Here is a 7,912-nt window from a genome sequence, read left to right on the forward strand (position 1 = left end):
ATCGTAAGGAATTCTTTGACTTATGCAAGTTGCAGCCCAAGGCCTAACTCCAGAGAGACTCAGGTTAGTCCTCTTTCCTTTTTCCTTGAAAGATAATGCTAAACTGTGGTACAATTCCTTGCCTGCAGATTCTATCAATACTTGGGAAGAATTGACCACCAAGTTTCTAAAGAGGTTTTTCCCAGCCCAGAAGACAAAACAACTTAAAAAGGAACTTCAAATGTTCCAACAACGAGACGGATATTTGTTCTTTGAGGCCTATGATCACTTCAATTCCTTGCTTCTAAAGTGCCCACACCACAACATCCCTCAAGATGATCAGGTACAAAGTTTCTATGAAGGTTTAGATGATACTAACAAAGGGATGGTTGATATATCTTGTGGAGGTATGCTGATGGAGAAGAGCAGTGAGGAAGCCATAGGGATCTTTGAGAGGTTGAGTGAACACACTCAACAATTTCCATCCAACATGAGGCATGGTGTAAGGAGCAAAGGCAGGAATGAAGAAAATAGCGGAATGCAAAATCAGATGGCTACTATGCAGAAGGCATTCCTTATGCTTGCAAACGCCATGACTACTCAGAGCATTTCTCCCAATCAGCCAGCCAGCCACCCAATTCCAAGTATATGCCATATGTTCTCAAGTAAGTCATACTACTGAAACTTGCCCTTTATATTCATTTGCAGATCAGGAGCAAGCGCACTATGTGGGACAAAGCAACTACCCTTACAAGTGCAATTCATACTCCAACACATACAAGCCAGGATGGCAAAACCACCCTGATTTATCATGGAGTAACAATCAAAGACAAAAAGGTTCCCAACAAGCAAGCCAGCCAACTCAATACTCAAAATTGAACCAACTGGAGAATATGATACACACCCTGGTGGCTTCTCAACAACAGTTCATGACTTCTCAACAGCAGTTCATGACTTCACAACAGCAATTCACGGCTGATAAAAAACAATTCAATACAAAGACTGATCAAGCCATTCAAAGACTAGAAGTGCAAGTGGGGCAAATGGCAAAGGAGTTGAGTGAAGGAAAGCAGGGAGAATTGCCAGCCCAGACAATACCCAATCCAGGGGGTCATCAGCAGCTGGAAGCAGTCACTGTTCTCAAGAATGGCAAGGTCATTGGAACTGAAGAGCCACCTCAAGCAACTCTAGAAGGACCATCAACTTCTAAGGTAAACAAAATGGAGAAGTAAATGTACCCCCCCCCCCTTTCCTCAAAGGTTAGTCAAACCAAAGAAAGAAAAGCAACTGATGGATATCTTTGAGACCTTAAGGAGAGTAGAAATCAACATTCCTTTATTAGATGCAGTTAAACAAATTCCTTCATATGCTAAATTTTTAAACGATTGTTGCGCTAACAAAATGATGTTTCAGGAGTATGAGACAGTGGCCTTAACAGAAGAGGTTAGTAGTCTTGTTAAGAAAATTAAGACCAAAGCTAACAGATCCAGGTAGTTTTACCATTCCTTGCAGGATAGGAGATCACTCTTTTGAAAAGGCACTACTGGATCTAGGAGCAGGGGTGAATTTGATGCCGTACATTGTATATGAAAAAGCTGGGAATGGGGGAGCTTCAACCAACCTCGATCACCTTGCAATTGGCAAACAGAAGCATCTAACGACCAAGAGGTATACTTGAGGATGTTTTGATAAAGGTAGGCACATTTATTCTACCTGCTGATTTCATTGTATTAGATGTGGAAGAATCTACTCTGCCATCGCCTTTACCGATTATCTTAGGAAGACCCTTTATGAGAACTATAGATACTACAATAGGTGTGAAAAAGGGTATTGTGAGCATGAAGGTAAATGGTGAGAGGATAGAGTTCAAAATATTTGATGCATTGAAATTACCTCAAGAAAATTTAGAATGTTTTGATATTTGTATAGTCCAAGATGTTAGTGAGACAGTTTTGCAGGACCAACATAAAGATCCAGTGAAGGCCACCCTCACCCATAGTTTCACATGGCAGGACATTGAGCCAAAACCTGAAGATGTTACTGATGAGATTATTGAAATAGTGCATCATCTTAAGGCCTCTCCAAAACACTCCAGTAAGTATACCCCTCCCTTTGAGATTCTTGAGTCTACTAATACCTCTTTTGTTCCTTCTATTGTCTAGGCACCCAAGCTGGAATTGAAGCAATTGCCAGACCACCTAACATATGCCTACTTAGGAGACAACAAGACACTACCAGTCATAATTGCAGCAAATCTTAGCTATGACGAAGAAGAAAAGTTGCTGAGAGTTCTTAGAGAGCATAAAACTGCTTTGGGGTGGACCATTGTTGACATCAAAGGAATAAGTCCAGCCAAATGCATGCATCAAATCTTTCTTCAAGATGAAGCCAAGCCAACTAGGGATGCACAAAGAAGACTCAACCCACATATGAAGGAGGTAGTCAAGGCAGAGGTATTAAAATTACTAGGTGTGGGCATCATCTATCCCATCTCAGACAGTAAATGGGTCAGTCCAGTCCAAGTAATGCCAAAAAAATAGCGGGATCACAGTGGTGAAGAATGAAGATGATGAGCTGATACCCATAAGAGTAACCACTGGGTGGAGAGTATGCATTGATTACAGAAGACTGAACAAGGTAACCAGAAAAGACTATTTCCCATTACCCTTCATTGACCAAATGCTAGAGAGGTTAGCTGGACATAGCCACTATTGTTTATTGGATGGGTATAATGGCTATAATCAGATTGCAATAGCACTAGAGGATCAGAAAAAGACTACCTTCACATGTCCTTTTGGCACATTTGCCTACAGAAGGATGCCATTTGGCCTATGCAACGCCCCGACCACATTCTAAAGATGCATGATGAGCATTTTTTCAGACATGGAGAAAACCATTGAGGTATTTATGGATGATTTTAATGTCTTTGGGTCTAGTTTTGATGAATGCCTCAACCATCTGAAGAGTGTCCTCAAGAGGTGTGAGGAATGCAACCTAATGCTCAATTGGGAAAAATGCCACTTCATGGTTCAACAAGGCATCGTATTGGGTCACTCTATTTCAAGCAAGGGCATTGAGGTAGATAAGGCTAAGATTGACATCATCTCCAAACTTCCTCCGCCTCTGACAGTGAAGGGAGTGAGGAGTTTTCTTGGACATGCCGGGTTCTATAGAAGGTTTATCAATGATTTTTCCAAGATCTCTAGACCTCTCTGTGCATTGCTAGGGAAGGAGGCCAAGTTTGAATGGACTTCAGAATGCATGACTGCCTTCAACAAACCGAAAAAGCTGCTCACATCTGCACCAATAATGAGGGCGCCTGATTGGAGTCTACCATTTGAGCTCATGTGCGATGCCAGTGACTTTGCCGTGGGAGCTGTCTTGGGTCAAAGAATCAATAAGGTACCTCATGCCATATATTATGCTTCTAGAACATTGAATGATGCTCAACTAAATTATTCGACCACTGAGAAAGAATTATTAGCTGTCATATTTGCTTTGGAGAAGTTTAGATCATACGTAATTGGCTCAAAGGTCATTGTATTCACTGATCATGCTGCTTTGAGATATTTGTTTGCTAAGAAGGATGCAAAGCCAAGATTGATCAGATGGGTATTATTACTGTAAGAGTTTGACCTTGAGATCAGAGATAAGAAGGGCAGTGAGAATGTGGTTGCAGATCACCTATCCAGACTACTTCATGAGGAAGAAGGCAATGAGCTTCCATTGAATGAACAGTTTCTAGATGAGCAATTATTTGCAGTTGAGGCCCAACCTCCATGGTATGTAGACATTGTGCATTACATAACAACCAAGGTTTTTCCTCCAGGTATGTCTGGTCAAGAAAGGAAGAGATTGATGTCTATATCTAGACAATACCATTGGAATGGCCCCTATCTGTTCAAATTTTGCCCTGATCAAATCATCAGAAGGTGTGTCTCAGAACAAGAGCATTGGAGCAATGTCATCAGTTTGCTTGTGGAGGACACTTTGGGGCCAAGAGAACAGCACTTAAGGTATTACAATCTGGTTTCTATTGGCCTAATGTATTTAAGGATGCCTTTTTGTTTTGCAGCTCTTGTGATAGATGCCAAAGGACAGGTAACAACTCATCCAGAAATCAAATGCCACTGCAAAATAATCTAGTTGTAGAGCTTTTCGATGTTTGGGGTATTGACTTCATGGGACCATTTCCTAACTCATTCGGTTATGTATATATTCTTGTGGGTGTGGCTTATGTGTCTAAATGGGTCGAGGCTGTCCCCTCAAGGACTAATGATCACAAAGTGGTTGTGACGTTTTTGCAGGAAAACATCTTTGCTCGATTTGGAACACCTAGGGCAATCATTAGTGATGGGGGGAGCCACTTTAACAACTATGCCTTTACCTTTTTGATGAAGAAGTATGGCATCACTCATAAGGTTGGCACTCCATACCATCCCCAAACTAGTGGCCAAGTGGAGATCAGCAACAAAGAAATTAAAGGTATCCTTGAAAGAACAGTGAACCCCAATAGGAAGGATTGGTCACTACGCTTAAATGATGCACTATGGGCTTATAGGACTGCTTACAAGACACCTATCGGTATGTCTCCATATCGTTTGATTTTTGGAAAAGCATGTCATCTACCAATGAAATTGGAACACAAAGCGTATTGGGCCATCAAGAAGTTTAACTTCGATATGAGGCAAGCTGGTGACAAGAGGAAGCTCCAACTAAATAAACTGGAGGAACTGAGGCATGATGCATATGAGAATGCCAGGCTCTACAAGGACAGAACTAAAGCATACCATGACAAGCAACTGGTCACGAAGGAGTTTCAAGTAGGACATAAGGTTTTGATCTATAACTCAAGATTGAAACCTTTCCCTGCAAAGCTTAAGTCGAGATGGGCTGGGCCTTGCATTGTCACACAAGTATTTCCTCATGGAGCTTAACCCCCAGACCGACTAGTCCTTCAAAGTCAATGGACACAGAATCAAGCCATACATTGAAACAAACTTTGCACCAAGAGATCAAGATTTGGCATCACAAGACTTGGCACTTCAGTCTCTCCAATATGCTGCACCACCATCTGGCGCATCTACTTCTGGACAACACTGAGAGGGGACCACCGTCTGGCTGAAGACGTAAAACTTAGTGCTCATGGGAGGCACCCCACAGCATATCCTTTTATTTTGTATTGTTTTACTTTGTGTTGTGTTTTTATTTTATTTTGGTGTTTTTAGTGTTTTTTATAATTTGTTATGTTGTCCATTCTGTTACTGCGATCGATCGTTCCCAGTGTGCAATCGAGCGTAGTTCTCCATTTGTAGGTTCAATCGTACTTTGTTAGTGCGATTGAATGCACCATGTGTGCGATCGAGCGCACTTGGGCAGCATCCTATAGTTATCTTTTTATTTTGTTTTGTTCAATTTTTTATTTAGTTTCAGTTTTGTTCCTTTTTACTTGTTTGTGTGTTTTCGTATTTTGCAGGGATAAGTGTGCTTCACTTCAAGTTTGGGGGTGTGCTATGAGCCATGCTTTCCAAGATCATATCGACCAGCTCCCAGGTACACTCTTTCCTTTACTTAGACACATTAGGGACAATGTGTCAATTAAGTTTGGGGGTATGGGCACACATGTTCACACACACTTTGTCCCAAATTTCATGTTGTTTGTTTTGTGTGTTGTTGGTTTATTTGGAAAAAAAAAAAAAAATTCAATTTTTGCATGTTCATGTTTATCCTAAAATTTTAGGTTGATCTAAAAAAATTGTGATTTGAATTCATCAGTGAGCTTAAAATTTTGAACACATGATCCGATGAGTGAATCTGTTAGTTTGGTTACTTGTTTAGGACTGTTGAAAAATCACATGTTTGATCTAAGTACTCAAGCACATTAGCACATAATTTGTGAGGAATGACATGAGGTCTGATATGTGTGTTTTTACATCTTGGATGAAATTGGATGACTTATTAGATGACACTTTTGGCATATTTGAAAAAGAAAAAAAAAAGGAAAAGTGAAATAAATGATCATTGATGGCTTTTCACTGAGTAACTGGACCTCTTGCCTCAAAGCATTGAGTGTTCACGTCAAAAGGTGAAAAATTTGGATTGGTTCAATGTCATGGTTAGTTGGTTTTGTATCCTTTTTGACTCGAGTTAGTAAGTTCTTAGGAGTGTCTCTACACCTAATGCCCTAAAACCATCTGGTTTGGGAGTCATTGACTTAACACTCACTACAAGGGTCAAATAGAAAGCTTAAAGGAACCAACATTGCACAACCTGACCAAAGAAAAAAAAAAAAAAAGATATGCCCTTGTGTCATTCTAATAGGAATTTCAGTGAAGTCTGAGATAAAGAGACATTGCATATTGGAAAGATTTGGAAGCCTCACAATTTTGTACTAATTCACTGTACACAAATTTTCAAAATTGTGATGATTTAGCATGTCCTTTATAAGTAATTGTACTTTGAGATTCCAATTCATTGTGAAGATGGAGTTCTTCTTTTTAAGCTTACTAATGAATGAAAATCATGATCTTGAAGTAATGCTTAAATTTTTAGAATAACATGAATTGTGCATGATGTTTGTGGGTAGCATTACTGGAAAACCCTCACGAGACTTCACTCGTCCACTAGGGAACTCCTAGTGGTTTAAAAGGCTTGTTGCATACGCTAAATGCAATCGTACATCCCATGAAAAATGGATTTATCTTTTGTCTTCTGTTTTTTTTCATTCCTGTTTTCAGTTTTGTATTGCTAAGGGACTAGCAATATGTAAGTTTGGGGGTGTGATAAGTGCTAAAATATTCATATTTTCAGCCCTTAACTTGCATGTTTTAATCCTTTGGTTTTAATTAATTAGGACATTTTAATTCCTTTTTGTGTTTTTCATACTTTTACAGGCTTTTGGAAGAAAATGAAATAAAACTAGGTGATTTGGGCTCAAAGAGAAAAGATGGAGAAAATAGGAGCTCCCTCACACTGCGCAGTACCTGAGAAGACACAGCACAAAGCAGGCCAGGAGCGATCGAGTGCATGTCAGAAGAAGGATCGATCGCAGACCTGTGATCGAGCGCACATGAGCTGTGATCGATCGCATCCGTGCGCATGAGACATACCAAGTGGCGGCCAGGTTGTCATTCTTTCCATATTAGGGTTTTCCAACTTCCAATTGTAATAGGTCTCAAAACCCTATGAAATCCCTAGGTTTACTACTTTGTCTAGGACTTCTAAAACCTATAAATAGACCCTTAAGCCTCTAGAATTGAGATGCCTTGTAAGCAGAAGAAGAGGAGCTCTTGAAGTTCAAGTCTCGGGTGTATTCTTTTATTTTATTTTATGAAGATGTTTAACATTAATTTTATGTGTAGCTAAATTATTTAGTAGGGCTAGATTGAAGCCCTTGTTATGTTTATTTAATATTTCAATATTGGCACCTTTGTGACGATTTTGTTATGATATCTAACTTGATTAATACCTAGTTTCATGAATTCCTCATATGTGTGTGCCTGATCAACATGTGCATGTGGTATAGACTAGTTAGTTAGATCAATTTGGATGATCGAGTCCTGGATTTAACATAAGTAACAAAAGTAATCCACACCGGGGTTCTTGAGTTAATCAACATGGGGAACCGGGAGTAGACACCCATGCCCTAGGCCTCATGATTTCTACAGATTTATGCTTTTTTAAATAACAACTTTGTAGACACCCATGCGAAATCCTTTAAGAAAGAAAAGAATTAGAGTAGACACCCATGCCTAATTCGTTGCTTAGGGAAATCAATAGCTTAAGGAGTAGACACCGATGCCCTTAGGTTGACGAACATTAAATATTCATAACATGATCAAAACATTGGCATATTGGTATATTAACTAAATATAATTAGAAGTAGATATCAAAGCCCTACCTTTTTATTATTGTCAACTTAACCCAATCTTTG

This window comes from Corylus avellana, chromosome ca3 (genome assembly GCF_901000735.1).
Source record: "Corylus avellana chromosome ca3, CavTom2PMs-1.0".
NCBI classification, from domain to species: domain Eukaryota; kingdom Viridiplantae; phylum Streptophyta; class Magnoliopsida; order Fagales; family Betulaceae; genus Corylus; species Corylus avellana.